The sequence below is a fragment of the Solea senegalensis genome, linkage group LG12 (genome assembly GCF_019176455.1).
Source record: "Solea senegalensis isolate Sse05_10M linkage group LG12, IFAPA_SoseM_1, whole genome shotgun sequence".
Classification (NCBI taxonomy): domain Eukaryota; kingdom Metazoa; phylum Chordata; class Actinopteri; order Pleuronectiformes; family Soleidae; genus Solea; species Solea senegalensis.
In genome coordinates, this window is record NC_058032.1 from 1940190 (window position 1) to 1965313 (window position 25124).

The 25124-nt window shown below is 40.0% G+C and overlaps 1 protein-coding gene across 3 annotated transcripts in view; it reads right to left on the reverse strand.

Annotated features, from left to right (window-relative positions):
• Positions 1–25124, reverse strand: part of ldb2a (LIM domain binding 2a) — a 97379-nt gene that overhangs the window by 48606 nt on the left and 23649 nt on the right. The window lies entirely within an intron of this gene.

The window sequence follows — 25124 nt, forward strand, 5'->3', positions numbered from 1 at the left end:
GAAAAGAAAAAAGAGAAAAGTCCAGGAGACAAAGAGGCAAAGAAAAGTCAGGAGATACTCAGTGGGCGATTATGCAGCAAATGCAGTTCTCTGCACTGCAGAAGAAATGAGAGCGAGGGGAGAGAGTGAGAAGAAACTGTGGAGGATCCATCCTGCAAATGTTCACCACGCTGGAGAGCAAGGCACTTGTGAGGTGAGGGGTTCAATTCCTCGTTTGGCTTCGTGTGAAAAAAGAAAAGAAAAGAAAAGAAACAAAGGCTCGGGCTGACGTTGCATTAATATGGATACTTATTTTTATAGAAAAGCACAGTATGGTCATTACCACACTGTATTTTATGACTAGATCTGTCTGCTGGAGTTAAAACAAGGACATATTTCAAAAGTATTTAGGGTAATTTTTGTGTTTTATTGCAGAATTTTGCGTTTGCTGAAAAAAATCTAACATTACTGTGTGAAATTTAATAATTACATAAAACAACAAGAATATGTTTGAATGAATAAAAGTTTTAAACTTAAATCCAACTCAAGAAAAGTGTTATACATACATAATGGAAACATTGTATATCACTAAGCTCTTATTCTGGCTTTACAACGCTTTAAAAGTTTATCATTGTTTCATTCTGTCATGTTTTAAATCAGTTAGAGGAATATTTAGAAAATACAAAAGTTTATTCTATCGTGCCATCCATTTAATTATATATAATAATATCACAGTGAAGTAAAAATGCTGAATTCAATTTAAAATAACAAAAAAAAGTAACTTTAAACTTAAAAACAGTCATATCACACACACACACACACACACACACAGAAACCACCTTTAAAAACAAGATAAGAGACACAATGTAATTACAATAAATCATTCATGTTCCCGGCGGGATGTTACCCTCTCTCTGCTTCCATAATAATCCTCCGTTCTCATGTCTGTTGCGAGGTCACGTTATGTCACGTCTCGCTAAACTTGTGCAGACATTTGCAGAAAGCAGCTGATGTCGACGTTGTTCTTTATTGTTCCGAAAGCTTTTGTTGCTGCTTTTTCTTTTTTCTCTTCCCAGTGGAATCTCTCCACGCTCAACACTTTGTCCGCTCTGTGTTTTCCCTTTTTTTATGATACGAAACAACACACACACACACACACACACACACACACACACACACACAGGTCTCTCCCAATCCAAGATAATCTCTGATTTTATTCCCAGTTCATGAACAACGCTCTGTGACAGACACCACCTTCATAACCTGTAGCCACCATCAGGTGAGGCGACAGCAAACAGATTACACGACCTGCAAAAAAGGAGTTAAATCATTGGACTCAGATATTGATTTCTCTTTCCTGTGACGTGTGTACAAACCGGTGTTTGCTTGGACCTACAGTACGCGCTGTAATCAATAAGCTAAGCTAAAAATACTATTAAAATTGATCATTAGCCCCAGTTGGTGTAAGCTACTGCTCGCTGACCGGTGAGAGGAGAGGCCGAGCTGACATTATCGATCAGCAGCTGTGGCCGGGGCAAACACGCGTCCGTCTCCATCGACTCATAACTCTATCTAAATACCCATCACGAGCGACCATTACTGGGTCAACGGGGAGGAGTATCACATCATTGGCAAACTAATTAAGTCAACTCAAGTTAACTGTTTGTCAAGCCGGTGACAAACTCAACTGTCACGCAAAGCTCTTCATGGACGGAGGAGGAGACGGGAGACGCGAGGGGGAGGGGAAAGTGACAGCATGAATTTCCACACTGGATTGTTTTCTCGGGGACGTGTTTGGTGCGTGACGAGTGTTTTTACTTTGTTGTATACAAATGAAAACTAAAGCTATAACACAAAGTGACTGAGAGGACGAAAGACAGAGAGGATCGGTCACTCAATCGGGAATTGAGCTCATGATCCCCAACGCGTCAAACTACTTTTGCTTAGAGATTACTTTCATAATCCATTAATCTGACAGTTATTTTTCTCTATTATTCGAGTAAACCAGGAGATTCTGATGTGTGATGTTGATTTCTTTGTTATATGGAGCAAAGAAACCAGAACATATTCACATTTAAGAAGCTGAAGTGAGTCGTTGCTAAATATATATATATATTACAACATAAGATAAATTAATGCTTTATTAGTCACATTATAGGGGAAATGGCACAGTAAAATAGACAATCAATAAATAAAGTAAAGTTCCATATAAACACTAGAAATTCACAAAAACTGAATATAGTATATGGGATTAAATGTCAATATCAATTTGTCGGCCGATTCTTTTTTCACAAAACATGTCATTTCTGCCACTAGGGGTCTCTCTTTCAGTCAAAAACAATGATAAAAGACGTACTTTGATAACATGGGATCACAAGCTTCTGCCAAATTCGTGATTAAGTGAGTGAGCCTCTCAGTTTTCTCCCAAAGAAAATCTTTAAATTATTATTGTGAATAAATAGAGAAATCCTGCACTTTTAACTTTTCACGTTAACATGTTGTTTTCTTCAGTTAGACAGATATCGTGATGTATCGTTATACGATTGTGATTATAAAACTTTTATAATCACAGAATCGTTGTATCGTGATATTATTGGTATCGTGTATTGGAGACATTTTATACTCATGATAAAATACTTTTCCTATGACTCTGTGCGAGCGTGGAGGATGTGTTTGCTTTGAGAAAAAAAAACACAAAATAAAAACACACAAAATAAGCCAGCACATGAGCATCGGGATGATGAAACCTACATTATTTGTTTAACTGAAATGAAAAAGTGCTGAGGCATCGTCTTCTTCATGAGCGAACTCAAGAGCGAGAGAGAGAGACAGAGACAGACAGAGAGAGAGACAGAGAAACTGTGGCTTTTCTCATCTGTTAAAGACACACACACACACACACACACACACACAGAGTACGGACTAGAGAAGCTAGTGCAGGAGTCACACACTATCCATGTGTCCATGTGGCATGAAGGTATTGTATTAAATCTGAAATGTGAGTTTGCCCTTTGAGACATAACAACAAATCCAGTGTGACTTTACGTCATGTTTACATAATGACAACACACACACACACACACACACACACACACACACACACTGTAGCGTCATCATACAGAGAAATGGTTAAAAATCACTACGCATATATTCTGGAGGAAGACACACACACACACACACACACACACACACACTCACACACAGCAGAATGTGGGAATCACTGCCCAGAACATGAAATATTCATCAGTCATAAAACTTTAATTCAATCTGTGTGTGTGTGTGTGTGTGTGTATTTCCTGTCATTTTGGGGGGTTTCTATTTATGAGAGGTAAACACCCCCACCCTCTCTCTCTCTCTCTCTCGCTCACACACACACACACACACACACACACACACACGCAGAGCCTCTTCCATCAAAACAATGATAAATTTCATTAAAAATCTCCTTTTGTCCGGACAAACGTGCGTGAGCCTGAACGCGTCATTGAGACGCTGCACTACGTTCCAGACGCCGGACACGACCACAGACGTAAAAGCGAGTCTTTAGAGTTCCTGCGTGATCGACGTCAACGTCACTCAAACTCACGCAAACGAAACAACGAGAATCGCTGCCACGTTGGTCCGATCGATGATCAATTGTTTACCAACCAAACGACAAACGACGGCAGCTCAGAACTCGACCAACAACACATTATGTAGAAGAAAGAACGTATATATATATATATATATATATATATATATACATACATTTATTATTATTTCTGCAGTCATTTAGTTTAGCGTTACATTCACTAAACCCTGAACATCGTCTGCATCTTCTGAGTTTAGTGTTTGCCTTTTTCAAATCTTCAACTGCGTCCACAAATTGGCCTTAAGTGCTCGAAGTGGACCATGAAATGTAAATATGAAGAAAAAAAATCATTAAACTTCCCATATACAGTTATTTTTTTTATGCAACTTTGCATAAGTGTGTGATTATAAGACTTAATTACATTAAAACCTGGTGGATCCTCCAGTTTATAGACGACATTTTCAGGCGACTGGGTTTTATTCAAAGATCCTTAATAATATGCAAACAGCTGCTTGGTGTTGGTCAATAATAACACAAACACTCACTGGATTAAAACACAGTAAACGTCACATGACGAGTGCAAGATGCTACTTACATGAGCAGGAAAGCCACTTTTTAACATGAAAACTGTTAAAAACTGAGTCACTTCTCTGAATTACTCGCCAGGTAACAGATTTAAGATGAGATATTTCCTTAATAGTCGCACAACAGAGAGATTTGCAGTGTTACAGCAGCAGAGACAGTCAAATATAATAGAAATGTATTAAATGATAATAAACAGAAAAATATATTAACCCTTCGTGCTCACAGGTGCACCCACGTTGGTGTGTTTTTGTAGTCGAGTCAGTTAAGTTATGATTTGTTATATATCCCATTTTTATCAGTGATATAAAGTAGCAATAGTTATGCAGAAGTCACAAAAATAGACAGTTTTTATTTCTGTTCACATAAACGAGCCAAGTGAATGTGTTGTAAGGGTTAAATATTAAGATAGAATAGAATAGTACACAGACAGTGGGTCATCAGAATATATATGTGTAGTATGTGCTCAATGTTTACAGTAACAAAGTGTTGCACAGAGAAAATGTGCACTAAACAATAGTGGTTTTGCACTAATGTACAGGATCATTTAAAAGAAGATGGAGCGTAAGCACACGACAACATCTAAATATGACCCTGCACAACAACTTCAACATCTGAGCGTGTTTCTGAAAATGTTTTAACTTGTTTAAATCGGCGTAGAACACAGAACAATTGAAAATAGACTCAACTGCTATTTGGACTTAATGACGATGAATTGCTCCGCCCTTTTAATGACGTCACACACACGTCGAGTCTCGTGTCGGTCGACAAAAGTCAAGATACTGTCTGTGTTTTGTCAACATTTGCAGACAAGTTTCACCTGAATGGACCTCTATCATTTCGACTTTCCCAGTGAAATCTGCGAGGGAGGAGGGAGGAGGGAGGGAGGAGGGAGATAAGGGTGAAACTGTAACAAGAGAGAAAGAAAAATAGCAAAGCAGAAAGTCAGGAAGAGGGAGAGACAGAGAGAGAGAGAGAGAGAGAGAGAGCGACGTCTCCAGTCACCCTCATCCAACTGCACAGCACGCGTGGATGGTGAATGTTTAGGTGGAGGAGGAAGCCGGAGGGGAAAGACAAGGATGGGGGAGGGCTGGAGGGAAAGTAGGAAGTGTTGGGGATGGAGGAGGAGGAGGAGGGGGGGAGGAGGGGTTGGTATGTCCCTTCGAGGCCAGCCCTCATCCCCTCTTCACCTCCATCCATAATTCAATAACTCCCCCCACCTCCACTCGACTCCCTAGTCGTACCAACCCCCAGGGCGCAGCTCCACAGGGAGGACACAACATGCAGGGGAGGAAAAGACAAAGACGCACCTCCTCCTCCTCCTCCTCCTCCACACATAAAAATAAAAATGCCACAACTCAGTGCAGGGCTGAATCGTCCGCCATCATAAGTTGAGTCAAACTCCAGTCACACGAAGAACAAAGTGACGATCGTCGCCTCGATGGCTGATCCTCGCAGAGAGAGCGAACAGCTCAGTGGAACAAACACTGTGCGACGTCGTCTCCTCCTGAGCTTAAACATGATCAGTAATCAGCGTCACTTTGCACCGTTTGGCCTCTGATAATCGAGCCGTGGTAAAGACAAAGACACGGAACCTGCTGCTCTCTCGCTGGCTCACCTGGAGGAAGGTGGGGTCAGCTGTGGAATAATAATTATTATTCCACACATAACTTGTTCTTACAGCTTCTGATCAGCAAGTGTTCATCAATTTTTATATAAAATCATAATGCCATTTAAAGTAAAGACATTTGTCTCAAGTGATCACAGGTTAACGGCATTAAAAGCACAATATGTAATTTATGCCACTAGGGGTTCAAATCAATACGATATCACAATATTATATTTTTTATGTTTTGAAACATAATTTTTAACTGATGTAAATACAAACAACCAAGAAAATAATTGTCAGATTAATAGATTATGAAAATAATCTCTAAACAAAAGTAGTTTGATGACGTTAGGGATCATGAGCTTCTGCTCACTTCCCAAGTAAGTGACTGATCCTCTCTGTCTTTGTCCTTCAATTCAATTGATATCAAATTCTGCACCAGTTCCAAAGTAAAAGCACTCTCTCTCTCTAGCATACCCTTGCTCCTTGTTTCCATCCATGTCTGGATGGAAGGCTTTTATTGTGAAACACCGTGTTAACCAGGCCAGCAGATGAATACTTTACACATTCACCTGCACATGATCCACGTCTTTGTGCCGCGACATGAACACGTACGTCACAAATGAATATTGAAACACGACGGACGTTCTGCAGCCGTAATGACTGATGAATCAACGGCGACCAAAGTTTGAAACCTTTACCTTGAGTCGCTCCAACAAAGGTAATTTGTAAATGGACTGCATTCCTACAGCGCTTTCCCACTCCATCGATTCTCACACATTTACGCTCACATGAAACGGTGACGGGTTCAGTGTCTTGCTCAAGGACACTTCCGCTCTTTATATATGTGAGCGAGGGATGAAACCTTCACAGGCTTTAAAGATTCTTTGGAGTGAAACAGTCTGAGAAGAAAAAATTACTTGCTGCACTTCACTGTGGTGAATTATAAGGGAAATATTAAGCGGATTTTAAGTGATTTTTCAAGCCAATAAAGGACGTCACTATACTGACTGCACTGAGAAGTTTACTAATTCGTTTTGGAAAATTCATCCTAAAAGAAGCTGTTGTAAAAGTCGCTAAATCACGGCATCAACTAATGTGTGAGTAAAAGTATCTTTACCAGAAAAATTACTTTTTTATAATGTTACTTAAGAAAAAGCCTTTTAATTTTCTTATATAAAATGTTACCTTTTAGAAGTAAAAGTATTTAAAAAGTGAGAATTTAGGATTGAGACATGGTGGCTCTGTGGTAGGGTGAGTTGTCTTTCAAGTGGAAGGCTGTGGGTTCAATTCCTGGCTCTGCTCGTCTACATGTGTCCTTGAGCAAAGACACTTCACCCCATGTTGAAGCGTGTGTGAATGGGTGAAAGCTGTAGTGTAAAGCAGACCATAATACCAACTCTTCTTCTTCTGATTGTATTTGGTCGTAACAAAGACAGTTAGAGAGGAAATGTAGTGCAGTAAAAGTAAAGTACAGAGACGTGCATGTTGTACTTAAGTGCAGTAACAAAGTATTTGTACACAGAACTACAAATGACACAATCAGAGTGGCGTTGATGACGTACAGTCGTACTCTCCCACTGCGACTGAATAACGTCAGAGAAAGTCGCTACAGATTTGTCACTAATCGCTATTTTGAAATACGCTGAAATATTCTGAAATACTTGCGAAATATTGCGACAAAGTTGTTAAGTTGGTAATACTGTAGCTGCCAGATTAAGAGCAAGCGAAAGAGGAAGTCAGACACTGTTACGACTTCTAAAGTGTTATATTCAGATTAAAAGTTCCCATTTTTTACAATATTTTAATTTGTTTTTTTTGTTTTTGTAATCAATTGAGGCCATGATTGTAATTAAAAAATCAAAACAATCAAAGTATAGTTTATTATACTCACCAAAATACATTTATATTGCAGAGAAACAGACACAAAAGTCTCTTTTATAGCCATTTCTTATTTCTGTGTATTGTGTATTAATATTTTTTTGACAGTTTTGACCATACTTTTTATTCTGTGCTGAATTATACATCTATTATTTGTTGCGTTTAAGTTTTTGTTCTAATTTACATGGCGTTCCATTGCATTAAATGGACTTTAATCACTTATTTTCAAAGGAATTATGTGTTCAAGTTCGACCGCACCACATTTCTCCATCAGCCGCGGTAACTCTGGACACAAATGGACACGACAGTCACTTTTTTAACTTTGTAAACTTTCTTTACAACTCTGTGTGTGTGTGTGTGTGTGTGTACACAGCGAGGCCTGAAAAAGCATCACATAAACATTTAATACCTTAAGTAAAGCAGTGCAGACTCTTTCATAGACTATGGAGAACTGATGGTCTCTCCACCACACTGTATTATATATAAATATGGATTTTCTCCATGTGTCAATAACTCTGCATTATGAACGTGCATAAGTATGTGTGTGTGTGTTTGCACTGATGCTACAGTAAGACCAGGAGTGTGATTGTCAACATGTTTGTAGATGAGTGAGCTTACAAACCCACTCTGTGTTGTGCATTAGGTTGAGTTTCCTCTCACGTCCGTGTGTGTGTGTGTGTGTGTGTGTGTGTGTGTGTGTGTGTGTGTGTGTGTGTGTGCGTGCGCGCAGATATGCCAGTTTTTTCCCAGGTGGAATTCTCCTTCTCCTCTCCAGTGTGTGGACGAAAACTCATATTCATTATTAATAAAAACCTTCTCTGTCTTTTTTTCTGACCTTTTCTGAGACGTTCCTCTGTTAAAAGCTTGCGTTGCACTTTGCTCGTCATTTTTTCATGAGCTGCATGTTTGTCATCAGGACTTTGCAGAGAAAACATTCACAAACTCCACGTCTCAGCGAAAAAAAACAACAAATTGCAGATGTGTACGGTAACAGACCTCATGGGACGACTTTGCCCGGGATGCTTCAGAAATGTTATTTCATGTTTCTTTCATGTGACAGAATGTAAGTGCACGGTGATTTTGGAAACAATCCTGGCCCTGATCGTGAACTATGACATTTCAGACATTGTTATTCATGTTTTCATTTAAAAGGAAACAAGAACGACAGACGCTATAGCAACGTTTCATCTCGTAAATTTAGTTTGCTCTTGTTTTAACAACCATTTTGTATAAAAAATGAATACTCTGCTGTTTTTTTCATCCTAATTCATGAAGTCTGATCACTGATGCGCTGACATCACATGTCAATTTAACAAAATGTAACATGAACAAAAACATGATGAAGAAGGATTTGACAGCAGGACGATGGCTGCAAAACCCTGCAGTGAACCTTCCTGTGGACATTTTGTGAGACAGATGTTGTGAGTTATTGTTGCTATACAACTGTCTTATAGTGTGACGATCAAAAACAGACAAATAACGTGTATTGAACGTGAGTTACGCCGCAATTTCCATCCCTATACGAAACACAGTGTACACTCTATTCTTCTACAAACCTTTACAATTGCAAAGAGAAAATAAATCATAAAACATTATTGATATGCTGCGTCCTTCATCTGGAAAACAGGCTCTGTCAGTCAAAACTATCAGGCCTGGCCAGGGGAGCGTTTGTGCGTATACAGCAGCAGCGCAGGGACGGACAAGAAGAAGTAAGTGTTTTATATAACACATCGTCGTCAGTGGTAGGGGTGGTGATATGTCGTCGTCCTTGCTTGTGCAACATCGATACACCGGAGCAAATCACTGTAGGCCCCTGAACTGAAATTGGTTTGACCGCCCTGCTCTAAAGCCAGTTTCACTCGTCTGACGTCACTACTTCATGTCTCCTCACGGCGGCGCTGCTCAAAGGAATGAGTGAAACTTGGGGTTTCACAGAACCTTTGCATCGCAATATTATTGGTATCGTGGCCCATGTATCGCATCACGAGGTACCCTGTGATTACTGAGAAACACAGAGAGAGTGATATGATAAAGGTTTCAATGTTACAGATATTTATTTACATCAGTGACAGTTTTAACAAAGACGGCGGTCCAGTGAAGTGAAGAGCATGACAGCAGTGACAGGGAGGAAGAAAGCAAAGATGAAGGCGAAGATGGAAGAGTCAAGTGATTGAAGAAGGAGGGGACAGAGAGGATGATAAGACTGGGAGGATAGTGTACTATAGCAGAGAGAGAGAGAGAGAGAGAGAGAGAGAGAGAGAGACACAGAGGGAGAAAACTAAAGGAGGAAGGATGGAATGGAAGGAAAAGAGGGAGGACGACAGAAGCAAAACAGGGATGTTTGCAACAGCTATTGTTTCTCAAAGTGGAGAGGGAAGCTGGTTTTGTTTTGCTCCGGGGCACAGAGAGTGTGGGGAGACAGGAAGTCAGGGGACCTGCCCATCCTCACTGACAGCTGGTGCCCCGCGATAGCTGTCCCCCCCTTTCCTGTTAGCCACACAAAATGGTTCCCACCCTGATCTCGGTCACCTGGAAGCAGGACGAGAAAATGACCGATCTCTTGATGCGCTTTTAATCCAGGCTTTAACGGAAACGCCACACGCGTCTGTAGATCGGACAAAAGCCACGCGTTTGTGTTGCCGGGGTTTCCCCTGCCTGACGACAGGGTCACTGTGGCAATAACAGACATTTATCAGTTTTATAGTTTGTTTTTTTTCCCCAGCCGTTGATTGCAAGTCAGCAACATAACATCCCAGCGACTGTGGAGACGGGAAGAATTCATAAGATTTGTGCAGCATAATTGCTCTCGGTGGTTGTGTAACGATACAAAGACTGACGCGGTCTCAACAGGACGCTCCGGCATCGTAAACACGACGACAAACCCCGCAGCCCGACTGACTCCTCATTAACATATTTATGCTGAATATAAATAAACGGCAAGTGGAGCCAAAGTGTGGCGACGTTAATGAAGAAGGAAAACATAAAAGAGCAGCTGGTGAAACCGGCAGAACTATGATAAGAAGACGTACTTCCCCTGTTAGACACAAAACGCTGTTTTTTTTTAATTTCAGGTGTGAAAATTCTCTTTAACATGTAACAGGAAATGTCCAGCATTTCATATGTGTGTGTGTGTGTGTGTGTCTTATCAGCCGACACAGATGAAGTCTCGTTGGTGCCAGTGGCAAGAAAAAGCAGCCGATTGTTGAATCTCTTCCTTCAGGTGCTTAAATACTAACCTCTCTCTGTCCTGAGCCTTAAACATATGCACTACATATGTGACGGACGACCCGAGGCCATCACTGAAACACTCCTCACATATATAAACTGTTTATATAAGGGGTGACAATCACGGAGTAACGATATGTGATACATGGTCCACGACAGCGGTAATATCACGAGACATCGATTCTGTCATAATCGATATATTACAAGACGATCATATCGCGATACGTCACGATGTCGGTCTATAACTGAAGAAAACAAAGGTGCAGGAACTGTTTACCTTAGAGCACCTTCATTTTATTAATGAAAAGTATCAATATTTCATTTATTTCCTGTCTCTTTCAAACTTGTTTTACCTGTTTAGGTTTCTTTGCAGCATAGGCAAAGTGACCTTTCCACTGAATGGGACACAGCTGCTTCATATACTGCAAGAGCCAACAGGTGACGTCTAGACGCCTCTCAGACAGTGTAGGACACGTTACTTTAAAAAAAGGTTACACACTGTAAAAGTAACTTGTTACCAGGGAAGGTAACGTAATGATGTTACTTTTTAATTAATGTTTAAGTCAAGAAACTTTGAATTCAACTGTGTATGTTCAATTACTTTAAATAAAACTGAATATTCAATATGTTTAACGAATGAAATGGACACTTAACGGTATAAATTATCAACGGAAAGGTGAGGAAGGCAACATCGTTTTAACGACCACTGTTCTCAGATAACCGTATTTACATCATGCAGAAACGTTATTTTAATAATATTATTGATCAATAACACTACACTCTGGAGAAAGTGTGACACACCACGACAGACAGGAAGCTTTGGTTGCACTGCTTGTTTGTTTTTTGTGAAGCTAATTTCTTTGCACTTCTGAACTTTGTTCGTCCACTGGAGAAAAGTTTGAACCATTAGTCATGCACTGCTAAAAGAAAGAAAGAATGAATGAAAGAAAGAAAGAAAGAAAGAAAGAAGAAAAAAGTCCAGAGAACTTAATAGGACATTTTTTTATGGTAAATTATGGGCCCTCCTGCCAGCGGCTAAACATCATAGCTCACTGCTTCACTGTCATGCCCATAATCCCAATAAGGAAAAGGTCCTTTTGCATATTAGTGCTATAGAAAACTAGGTCGGTTCACGTCCTTTTTTTCTTAACATGCTCTTCTCCAAAAATAATCTTTTTTTCTTATTTTCACAAACATGCAAACACACACACACACACACACACTCTGCTTCTCGTTGACATAAAAAGACAGCGATGATCAGGTCTGTTGTTAAACATTCATTTGTCCTTCACATCTTTTGTTGTCTGTTGTTTGCTCAATAAAGTGGAAATTTGTAAAGGCAGGAAAAGTCGCACGTGTTGTTTGTGTGTGTGTGTGTGTGTGTGTGTGAGTAGGCGTCAGTTATTATATGTTTTGGATGTTATTTTAGAACAAAAAAAGATCCACGTACAGTAACTTCTATGCGTGAGAAGTCGTTTTTCTCCTCTGGTTAAACAGTTTCACGTCTGCTGCTGTTTCAGATTAAAATCCAGCCTGAGTGTAAATGCATAAAGTCATCAGCAGGAAAAACAGAAATCAAACTGGATCTGCATCACTTTTCAGCAGCTGTTCTCGACTAAGTCAAACGTTTCACTCCTGCATCCACGCCCATCATCGTCTCGTGATAATTCATGGCTTCAAGCTGATTCCACCAATTTCTTTAAACTCCATATTCAAAGCTGCCCTTGATTGTCAGTAAATGTAACAGCGGAACCCATCACTGTTTTAAGATAATCCTATTTACACCGTGCAGAAATGAACAAAGAGCAAGATAAAGGTAGCTTGAGGTAGCAGCTCTAGCTATGATAGGAGTTGTTAGTTAGCTCGCTAGCTGGCTAGTTAATGTCATGATCTTGTATTAGCCATCACTGAGCTACATCCCCGCCATCAACAGTGAAATGTCTCCCATTAATAAACATTTATCTCAGTGTATTTCAGATGTCAAGGATAATGGGAGTGTTTAGCAAGTTCCATCAAGCATGTAGCCTACGTGCTAGCTCTAGTCGGGCTTAAACTACAGTTAGTGAGTTTCAATAGTTTAGAACTGTTTTATAAAAGTGACACAGTGGCTTAATCCATGAGATATCATTAAAACTGATATACTTGTTTACAAATACAAATGATGTGTCTTTTATTATTTTTTACTTTTTTATCACACTTAGTGCTTCACTTTGAAAGTGAAAGTTTCAGATAAATCTGTGATCTAAGAGCCCTCTAAGGTTAAAAGGTGTATAAAACGTCCTCTCTTTGTCTCGTGATCATTTCTTTAAACTCCATATTTCCTTTCCCATCGTACGAGCGCGCAGCATTAAAACAGAAATGTGTCCTCCACTTACAGCACGGAGAGCCTGCACTCTCACAGACGCGTGCACGTCCAGAGGAAGTGAGTCTTTTAAAATATTTATCATCATAAAATGTTTAATGTACTGTACAAGAAATTAAACAAATATTAATTATTGATGACGGATGCACTTAAAAGACATGATTGAGACAAGTGTGCTGCCACAGGACCTGAAGTTTAAGCCCTCACGATACGAGGACCTTTACGACGTATAGTAAAGAAAGAAGGAAAGAAAGAAAGAAAGAAAGAAAGAAAGAAAGGAAAAGCTGTCGCCCCGTAACACGAGCCGCCTCCATCTGCTTCAGAAATCACTCCGAGTCTAAGTCTCGACCAGATTGATTAATCTTTCTTTTTTTGCCCAGGGAAACTTTCACCACCGGGAACAAACATCCGTCTGTTTCACTTTCTGCTTGATAATGTGAAGTTGCCGCCACCGCGTTCACCTCACTCAACTCTGACACCACACTGGTGGCATTACATCTGATTGGCTGCACAAACCACACACACACACACACAGAGGAGAGGAGAAGGGGCCAGTTGTAAAGAGGCAACAATCACAGGCTTATGGTCCAGTGAGAAACAGACAGAAGCAGCAGAACAATCCACAGACCCACATCAGAGTCTCACTGTAAATGTCAACAGATCAGATATCGTGTATAAAATAATGACAACACAAGCTGATGCCATTAGGAAGTATATAATTATAATGTTAATGAACTTTTAATGCCAAAATTTGAGCACACAGTGTCGTGTGTGTGAGCAAGATTTCCGTTGCTGCAAATGAGGAAGTTTGCTACGCTGGTATTGTTTGTATTTTTTTACGAGTTAAATGAGGTGAATATTTCATTCTAAGAAATCCGTCCGTATGATGCCCCAGATTGAGTTTTTAACGTTCCAGTAAATCCAGTAAAAAGGTCTGTGTGAAAGGAAGTTGTTTCCTTTGTTTATGTAATTTTTCCATTTGAAAACGCATGTTCTGTTTTACATCATATCATATAACCCCTTGTGTCCCGTCCGTACATATTTTGTACCGTTAATAACACTCATCCCTGTTTCTTTGGCCACAGAAACAAGGACATGAAGAATGACTTTTAAGCCTTTTTTTGCACTTAAATGCATGATCGCAGTCTCGCGGCCGACCAAATATCTTGATTTCCATCCACGCGAGCTGTTTGTGTGTTATTTTCGCTGGCAGAATCTGGCAGAGAGACATTTTTCAGAAGAAAGCACTGCTGCGAGTGGGAGTGTTTCTGCAGGAGTAGACAGAAGTAAGCACGCCGAGCTGCAGGAGCGGGCAGTAATGGCCGGAACGCCTACCAAGCAGACCAAGATAAAAAAAATAATAAAAAAGTCCCGTTTGAACCCTTTAGGTCAAAACTTAACTGACAGAGACAGACAAAGAGTTTTTTGTGTTTGCACAGAGAAGAAAATGAGCACCTCGGACTGTCAAACTCATCAAACCCCGTGTGCTGCCACTTTCACAAAGCCGCTATTTTACGATCGGAATGTCCTTCACAAAGTGTCTGTTCGCCGAGGCCAAAGTGCAAAGTTGCAAAACACGGGGGTTTGGAGACGAGATTTACGCAGATCTGGACCGTTATCGCCTCCCGTGACCTCAGCGATCAGCATCGCTGAACAAGTTTAAGCCTTTTTGAATGAATTCCATCAAATATTTTCCTATTTTCTTCATTTTTATTTAACCTCTAATTCACAGGGACGACACATTGAGATTAAAAGCTCTTTTATAAGAGAGACCGAGCAAAGGCAGGGTGAGTTAGCGGCATCGTACATGCACTTAGACATGGACGTCCAAAAAAGGTACAAATAGAATAGAGTTCAACAAATATGAGCCATGCAACAGCTGTTTACTACATTACATCAAACTTAAGATAAATTAAGAATGTGCGGGTTGGACAAAGAAGAATGGGCAGAGGAGTGCGGTGACTGCCTTAATCTTAGCCCTCTAATGGAAAAAGAAGGTACTGCAGGTGGGCCACAATACAGTAGCTGAGAAAAATTAAACAAAACTCAATTTAATTTTGATCGAGCTTCACATACATGTCAAATATTAAGTTTTAATGTTTAAAAAGTTTTAAATAAGTAAAAAAAATGTAATTCAACAGGTTAATACGAAGTTTAAGACTAATGGTTACACTTTATTGCTTTTTTAAAGGCCACATAGACCGGAAGCTCCAATTAACGCTGCGTTTGTGTGTGTATCTGCGTCATTACCTCGTTTATGAAACCCTAAAGTTTCAGAACAAACAGTTCAGCCACTGCTGAGAAAATAGTGTTGTATTGTTTTCCTGGGCTCTGTGAAGCGGATCGGCACTTCCTTAATTTGATGTCATCATCAAAAATCCTCACCACTCCTCTCACCACCGTAGCGCCTCCTGGTGCGGGCACTAGTCCGGGCACATCCGGTTGCGTACATTCAACCGCAGAAGAAGAAGAACTACTCTCGTTGTAGCTGCTGAGATGCAGAGCATCCACCGTGCCAGAGGGGGAGCTGCGTATCTGAGAGCTGGCCTATCTATTACGTCACTTCCAGGTACCTGGCCAATCACAGGACAGTGGGAAAGCTCTCGTTGGCTGGCCAATCACAACACAGTTCACGTTCTGGGGGTGTGGTTTTGGTCTGAAACAGCGCGGCTGACGAGAGCGTCAGTGAGGAGATATTTTGATCGGCTCGTTTGCAGCGTTTTTAATCATGAAAACACCTTTAATATAATTAGTTTCCTATTATTCGTAAGTAAAAATGTAAAAATGAACCTAACGTAAATTAACTAGATATTTTAAGGTTCAGGTGGACCGTCGGAGATTTTCAGGATTTAAAATTGTCTGTGGTTTGGGAATGACTGATTTATTTTTTTATTATAAAGTGAATCATCAGTGGACATAAAGCATCCGTCTCTGCCTTCAGCTACATCTGCTGTGAAGGACACGAGATGTTTGTGTTCCCAGATACTGCTTCATTATTTCACCGTGGGCTTATGCTTTTCTCATGACTCACTGTTTGCCTTGAAGAAAGCTGTCACCCCAGTCTTCTTCTTTTCCAACTCCTTTCATCTCTCTCTCCCTCCCTCCCTCCACCCCCCCATTAAATTAAACAGGTAGCAACCTGATTAGCACATTGTCACCTTAGAAAAACATCTCTTCTTTACAATAGATGGCAGTGTCGAACTTTCCAGGAACGGAACACACAGACAGCAGCAGAGCGTTTGGGGGGAACAGACTGTACAGTATTTTGGTTTAAATCTATCATTTCTCTTTCTCTCTCTGTGGCAGATCCAGTGCTGTGGTTCCCAGGCTCAGCTCGACTGTCAATCAGCAGCAGCAGCAGCAGCAGCAGCAGCAGCAGCAGCAGCAGCAGCAGCAGCAGCAGCCTACATCTCAGCACTGCAGCTGAGCCAGGGCCGCATCATCCCGCCTGCCAATCACCGCTCTGCACCTTCAAACCCTCCTATCCATCTCTCTGTAAAGCAGCTTCTCTTCCCTCTCCCTCCTCTCCCCCGCACACACACACACACTCACACACTCACACACCGCCACCACCACCCTCCTCCTCCTCCTCCTCCTCCTCTCAAAACAATCCCCTCTCTAACAGAAGCACAGAGCATCGGCGCTTTAACTCTCAGCCCAGTGTGTAGAAACACATATATTCACTAAGACGTGTTTGCACGTATACACAAACACCGCTTGTCGCCTCCGCGGAGGAAAACAAACTCACAACGAGGTATAAGGCATAAATACTGAATACACACGGACATGAAACGGACACTGCACCACTCCCATATCTTCTTTTGGGACTCCGCCTCTCCTTCTTTTCATCCCACCACCCAATTCAATAATGCATCCTCTTCCTCCCCCTCTTCCTCCTCCAACGAGCCCTTCCCAACCCTCCGTTGTCAATCTTTTATTCAACAGAAAGGGAGTCAGATCACAGCACTATAGACTTTATCCTTCAGGTTCTTTCTCACACACACACACACACACACACACAGATACTGTATGAACTCTGTCAGAGATTATTATGTACGTATGTGACCGAGGGAATAAAGTGTTTAACACTGAGGCGCGGGGAAAGAATGCCTGTAAACATTGTAAAGATTATGTGAAGGTCCCGTCTCTAACGTCAATGTGTGTGTGATGTGGCCTGAGAGGAGGAGGAGGAAGAAGCTGCAAATAAACTCAACTACATGGATTTGATGAGTGTTTACATTAATCAAAGGAAGTTTGATGATGTCGTGGAGAAGCGTGGAATCATGGGAAATCATGGGAGCAATCGCAATATGGTTGGCGACATATAATAAAAAATATAACCCGGTGAACCCCGACTTCCAGGATACCAGGAGTGGTGCTCTATTTATGCACCACCGTCGCCTCCTGTCGTCATGTGTGCGTACCACGCTGCTTCTTGATATCGCCCGTGCAGACACACATCAACGTAGCGCCTCGATCCATGCGCAGAAAATGCGCAGAAAACTACTTGTAAACAGGAGATTAAGCGGCATATTTACGCACATTATTACTGTTGGTCTATTTGCACTGGATTAGTATTACCCGGGTTAATTGTTACGGACGTTTTAAGGTAAAAAAAAATCTGGTAATAATTGCTTTACCTTCACCTCCTCATGTAAAACTAATGAAGTCAGACCAGGGCTAAAGACAAACACATTTTTACTGAGTAAAACTAAACTGCAACCGTTTACACCACAGCAGAAACAGAGGAATACGGTTGCCATTAAGCCTCCACAAGTAAGCAGACAAAAACATGATGTCCTTAATTCTAATATAATGGTTAAATGATGGAAAAGTTATTGTTGTTAATTCCATTCAGAAGTTACTTGATAAATGAGTCTAGTGTGATGTAAACCACTGATAAAAAAAACACAAATTAAACCTCATATTCCACGTGTTTAATGAAACCTACTTAATAACAGCCGCTGTCTCTCTGCATGCGTGAGTGCTACACTTTCAGCCTGTACAAGTCTAATCTATGACTTGCCAAAATTGCTCATTATAATGTTGTTGATATGTGCGCGACTGGCCCGAGAAAAGATATAAAACATCCCTCTATCTCACCACCGCACATAATGTGTTTATTGATTAAAAAATTTCCCACTTTTAATTCACAGCGCCGAGCGACTTCCTTGTTAGGCCGACTTCACAGAAGACGCGGCGCGGTTCATTCCTTCACACACACACACACACACGCGCACACACACACACACACACACCCTGTTTTCATCCTCCTCATTACGTCCTCATGCTTGCTTAAAGATTATTAGCCCTGGTCATTTTATCGCTGCAATTATTGCGTGCTGCACTGCAAGAATAACTGGATGAATTGCACGTGTGTTGTGATTCACTCTCACATTTCGCCCTGAACCGGCCGACTAAACATGCAGACTTTTTCCCTCTGTTGTTTGAAGTCCTTCTGAAATGAGCCTTGCTCTTTGATTGCATCATGCAGCGCCGCTTTCATCAGAAGCCTCATAGATTGCAGAGCCAGACAAGGTACTGGGGGCGTGGGGGAGCGGGCGTTAAGGCCACGGCGGTTGGACGTATAATTAGACAAATTTTCCGAATATTTAGTGCGGGAAACAACAATTGGCTCGTGGAGAATAGTCTTGCACACGATACACGGATATATGCTTCCTTGCTCCAAAGGTTAAACTCGACAGCAACAGGTAAACACTTAAAAACATGAACTTTTATCAAAGCAATATAGTGTCACGACAGAACCAGACTTTAATAACTTGTTCCAATGAAGCCATAAAACGTTACGACATACTCGAGACTGCGAGATCCTCACGGCGCACATCGAGCTCAGATCTGTGCAGGAAACATGGCCGACGCCAGGATATCATGTCATGTTCTCACTCAGTGATTGTTACCGATGTTTATTGCAATTAGACACGACGTGTGATGTGGTGAAGGTTTCATTAAGTGGGAGATTTTGCTTTAGACAGTAGACACACGATCACGTCTCACCAGCAAACAGACAGACTGTCTGGCAGAACTTTGAGACAGGTCTATTTGCAGCCAAAAAATACCTTTCATTAGAGATTAAGCAAATTATCATTTTCATAATGAATTAGCGCGCTTGTTTACTTATTCAACAAACAATTTTTTTTTTGTAAAATATCTAATTTGGCTAAGTTTCCATGTTTGTTTTTTCTTTTGCTTATTTTAACCATAAAAGGGCCAGAAAATGTCCTGTGACTAAGTGCTTTTGCCCATTTCTCCACAATAACTAGATACCATTATAAAATGTTTGCAGTTGTTAAATCCAGGTTAAAATTTAAGGTTATATCTTACTTACTTACTTACTTGCCTCGTAGCCAAGTTTAAGCTAGTGCTAGCTTCATGTTTAGCCATCAGGCTAACTAGCGACCCTATTTTTCAGAACTTTGAGTGGACCTGGCTCGTCAAACATTCTGGGCTAACGAAAAACAACAATTCATACACTCAGCTGATTGTAATCTCAAAGAAAATCCTCAATTTCAACTGAATGGAAATAATTTCAACGAAGTTTTACACACTGGACCTTTGAGTTTTATTTCATTTGTGATGAACTTGTCAAAAATCCTTATTTTACTCCACAATACCACATGTGATGAATAATATTAAAACACATAAAGTGAAATGACATATTTTCCACTGTTAATGAATGTATTGGTTCCTTTTAAAATTGATTGGTGCATTATTTTTTCTGAGAAAATTGTGTAAAAAAACACTGCTTCTCAAAAACACTATATGATTAGCAGTAAAATCTGACAGAGTTGATTAATTGCCTGTCCATTATATACTTACATACATCGATAGTGTCAGAGCCAGTATAATAACCAATTTCAGAGTAAAAACACAGGACACAGTGTTTTCCACTGAGCAGCCACACTGAACAACAGCTTAGGTAAATTGGCTTTTCTAATTATTCTTACACTGACTTATATGAAAATAAAGCACCTAAGAATGGAGGAATAAAAAAAAGATGTTTTTTCCTCTAATTATCCTATAAGCTACTGAGTGACTAAAAAAAAAAACATTATGCAGTTTTAACAAGGATAGGAGTTCTCACTATAAAAATCCCCACAGATTACACACAGAGAGCGTCTCAGATGAATAAAACCAACCGCTTGACTGTGTTAATTCAATATTAGCGAGGTGCGGGAAAAGACGTCTAATAAAAGCACGAATGAGCAAGAAAAAAACGAATAAAAGGGCTGCTCCTTATCGTTTGATCTTCATATATACAAATAATCTCCCTTTTACTGTTGGTGATAAATGGGCCTTTACTCACAGTGAACAGGTAATCCGTGGATGAAGCGCACTAGTCCTGCAACAATTATTTGATTCATCGATTGTTAATTGATTACTAAATTATTTATAATACAAGTTTCCAGAATTTTCAGCTTCTTAAATGTGACATATTTCTGGTTTCTTTGCACCATTTGACAAAGAAATCATTTAAAAAAATCAACATTTTGGTTCGTGGACAAAAACAAGACACTTTGAGAAACACAAATGAACATTTTCTACATTTTATGACATTTTATGACATTTTATGGACAAAAAAAACACCTGATTTATCAAGAAATTAATCCACAGATGAATCGATTATGAAAATAATCGTTAGTTGCAGCCCTAAAGCACACTAAGGGTTTTAATAGAGTGATTGAGAAGGAGTTATAATAATGGTGGCTCTGGTGCGTCGTCTAGCCATATTTTTAGACACGCCTCCAAACATTCTGAAACACTTTTCTCTCCTTAATCCATAATCTCTGCATTTGCATTTACACAAACCTTTGTTGTGCAGTGTTTTTTTTTTTAAAGCGCTCTCCCCCTCCTCCACCCTCACATCTCCACTGGTCAGCAGAACCGCTGTGACCCGTGCAGCGATAGCAAGACAACACAACATATATCTGTGCTTTTCCCCAGAGCTGCAAGCCAAGATTATTTCAGCGTAAGGGCCGCTGCGGGTCACATTTACATTTTATATGTGCAGCATGTTAGCCGGGGCTCGCGTAACGTGACTAACAATGAGTGCAACAGCAGAGTAAGCTTAAACGTTCTAGAAATGCCCAGAGTAAAATAAAAATATTAAAATAAAGCAAAGGATTCCAGAGTCCAAGGCTCCCTGATAAGCGACAGGACAGATATTCCCGAGCCATAAAAATGAGAGTGTATAATAGAAAAGGTGAAGTAATAAGCTGCAGAAAGAAGAAGCTAATGTTGTTCTTTCTCCTCCTAAAAATCATTTTCACTGCAAAAACACTCGCTGAGCCACATATTAGTGTATTAACCCATGTTCACCTTTTAGGGTTTTATACATGTTTTCTAATTTTCATAATAACTAAATGTTTAACCCAAAACAAACACGCAGGCTTTGTTCAAATCTAGTTGGTTAATTCATTTCTATTTTTTTGTGTGTGTCAATGTGACTCATGCATCACATGAAGAAGAAGGAGAAGGAGAAGAAGAAGAAGGAGAAGAAGAAGAAGAAGAAGAAGAAGAAGAAGAAGAAGAAGAAGAAGAAGAAGAAGAAGAATGTGGTTGTGATTTGAACTAAAACAAGATCTGCATTCCTAAGATAAGAGAGATAATGGTCGATAACGGTCCTGACAAGAGCAAGTTTGTGCATAAAGTTGTACATTGTAAGTACATTTCTGAACAGATAAACACTCTCCAAGATCATTTATTTTGATGGGATGCACAAATCTTAATTTTATGCATTTTCATTTAAATCATGCAGACTAACGTTTACAGAAAATGGTTGTAAATCTCCGGAAAAGTTGTTAAAGTATTGTATTTAGGTTCTTGTAAGGGGAGTTGGTGTGTTGACGCAAACAAGTGCAATGGAAACAGTTTCAGCGAATAAGAGACAACATAAGAAGTCACATGACTGAAACCTCATTTCAACTACACTGGAAAAGTGGTGGAAACGGTAAATAATAATAGTATTAATGGTGGATAACGTGTGGACTCATGAGGAAACAAGAACATTAAGAGCAAGAAACAAAACCTATCCCTTGTCTTGGTGAACTAACTCCCAAACATACATAAATGTGAGATTTCTTTGACCAAGTCTTTAACAAAATGTGATAAACATTTGTAAAACCTGGTGTGTTGTGTCCCAACCCCGTCACTGAAAATGATTTAGCACATGTTAGGATGAAGTGAGGGTGAATGGTCTGTACTTATATAGCTTTTGTAAAGTCTCGATGACCACTCACAATCTGCTTTATTACACTCAATACTGCTCTTCACCCATTCACACTCATTCACACTCATTCACACCCATTCACACTCATTCACTCAGGGTTAAGCACACTCTCAACCCACAGTGTAGTTTAATAGTGAAGTAGATGATGAAAGCTAACTTGAGAATACACATCTCAATCAGGCTTTCTATACTGTATATACCACAGGTGTCAAACTTGAGAAACGTGGGCCGCATGTAATCATGTTTGGGGCCGGATGTGGCCCACCGCTGCAAAACCAGCCTAAGGTCACAGAATATGAAGTTAGATAATATTCTGTTACTTAATATGATACTTAATAATAGTTTTAGATTCTGTTTTATTTTGTACACATCGTTCTTTATCAAAACAAACACTTTTACTTTGAAATTCTGTATGTACTTGTCTCTTGTTACCCTTTAGGACACCTTCTTGGAAAGACACTGACCTTGTCAGGACCAGTAGTCCTCATGGAGATAAAAACTTGGTCCTAATAAGGCAGAACTTCCACTCTGAGGCACTGGTTAAGTTTAGGCTTGGCTTTAGGGTTGCACTCCAGTGTCCTCAGAGGAACAGCTGCACAAACCTGTGTGTGTGTAACTTCGAGCACCTGAATGTGAATGGAGGACGGCTTGCGACTGACGGTGAGTCATCATCGCCATGGTGTTAAGCCTCCTGTTCCCTCGGGAACAGGGTTACCGTCTCTCTACCACTGGGGACTTTTATTTTTACATTTGAAAAGCAAAACCAAGGCTGAGCTCACAACAATCCTACACTGCCTCTCTCTCTCTCTGTCTGTCTCTCTGTCTCTCCTCCTCCTCCTCCTCCTCCATGATTGAGCTGAATCACAAACACACACACACAAACAGCAGACACTTCTCACATCTGCTTATTTCAGAGCACCACGTCCTTATCTGTGTCCGTGTGATGTTCAATATGTCTCACATATCAAAACATGAACCTATGCAGATGAGATTAAAGAGACAATATCACAAAACTCAATAACAGCCCGTGATCCGTCACTCGCCGCCGAGGACGCCGAGTTCAGAGTGCACTAAACCAGGTGTGGAGCACATTTCCCTCCAAATCTAACAAACTGTTATTAATCCAGAGGGAAAAATTAACCCTGACCAAAGCACAAATGTAATGTATGTCATTTTTTGTTTTCACAAACTTTTTTTTATTACCTTTTTGCATATTTAATATATAGTTTGTTCATTATTATTATTATTGTTATCATTTGATCTAAAATCAATAAGTACATTCCAGCGCAACTACAAAATACATGTTGAGTGGAGAGGACTGACAGCCCATATATATCGTTCAATAAATGATTATAATATGTTGCAGTAAATTATTAAACGGTTCTATTTTATGGGCCGGTAAATCTTCTCATGTCCTCTTTCACAACATCCATGGACCCTCTCTGTGGTCTTCCTCTGTTCCTCCTGCATCTTCAACATCCTCTGTCCAATATAACCTTTGTCTCTCCTACTCAACCTGAGCTGTTCCTGGAATACTGTATGCTCTAATTTCTAATCCCGTCCATCCAAGTCCTTCTGTCACACGTCAGAGGGTTCATAAAGAAAACCAGCAAAAAAAACAATATAATCCAAACCATAGCTCATAAAATCAGCAGATTAGACCATAAATTAAACAACAGCAGCCTTTGAACAAATATGAGATTCATACAATTCCTCTAACTCATAAAAAGAAGATGAATCTGGAATTAGTCGAACATCATGTGGTTTACAGTACATTGCTCTATACATTAACTCTATACCTGAGTTTCCATACATTGTCAACAACTACAGTGTCGTATAAAGCCATTAAGTACTAGTGAACAAATTTTTCTTCTTTTTTACACAGAAAGATGAGCAGCTCCGACACCTTGATGTTTACAGAGAATTCTATGTCACTGAGTTTAAAAGTGACGTGAATAAAAGTGCTTTAACTTTCATTTCAAATGAGTTTAAAGTTTGATGACAGGATGTTTTGAAATCCAAACGCCTTGGGATTTGCAGTTTTGAGTTTTTTATTGCTTTGCCTTTTAACCTATGAGTCAGTGGTAGTGTTGATTTTTGATGATGACAAAGCTCAAGCTGCCATCTGCAGTCACATCCAGCAGAACAACTTCACACGTCTTACTCGAAAATAAAATAGATGCTCACACAGTCTCATCATTATGATTTCTTTAAAAAAAAGCTTTAGTTCCTGAAGTGTCTCAGCACATACATTATATAATATTCCTGTTTTTTATCCCTGAATTATTTTAAAAAAGAGGTAAAGTTATGTGTGATTTTCCAGAAACGTGTGGCAAAAAGGCAGAAACACAAGATGCACATTATAATGATATGTTTGTTTTCTTCATAGTGACATTAACAAAGATCATGTGACAGACGTGTTGAGATGTTGCTAAGTTAGTCTTGTTTTCAGGTCCGCATTAGCAGTTAATCTAGCAGATTTTATCGCTAACGCGTTAGCATTTAAGCTAGCGGACTTTATCGCTAACATGTTAGCATTTAAGCTAGCGGACTTTATCGCTAACTTGTTAGCATTTAAGCTAGCGGACTTTATCGATAACGCGTTAACATTTAAGCTAGCGGACTTTATCGATAACGAGTTAGCATTTAAGCTAGCGGACTTTATCGC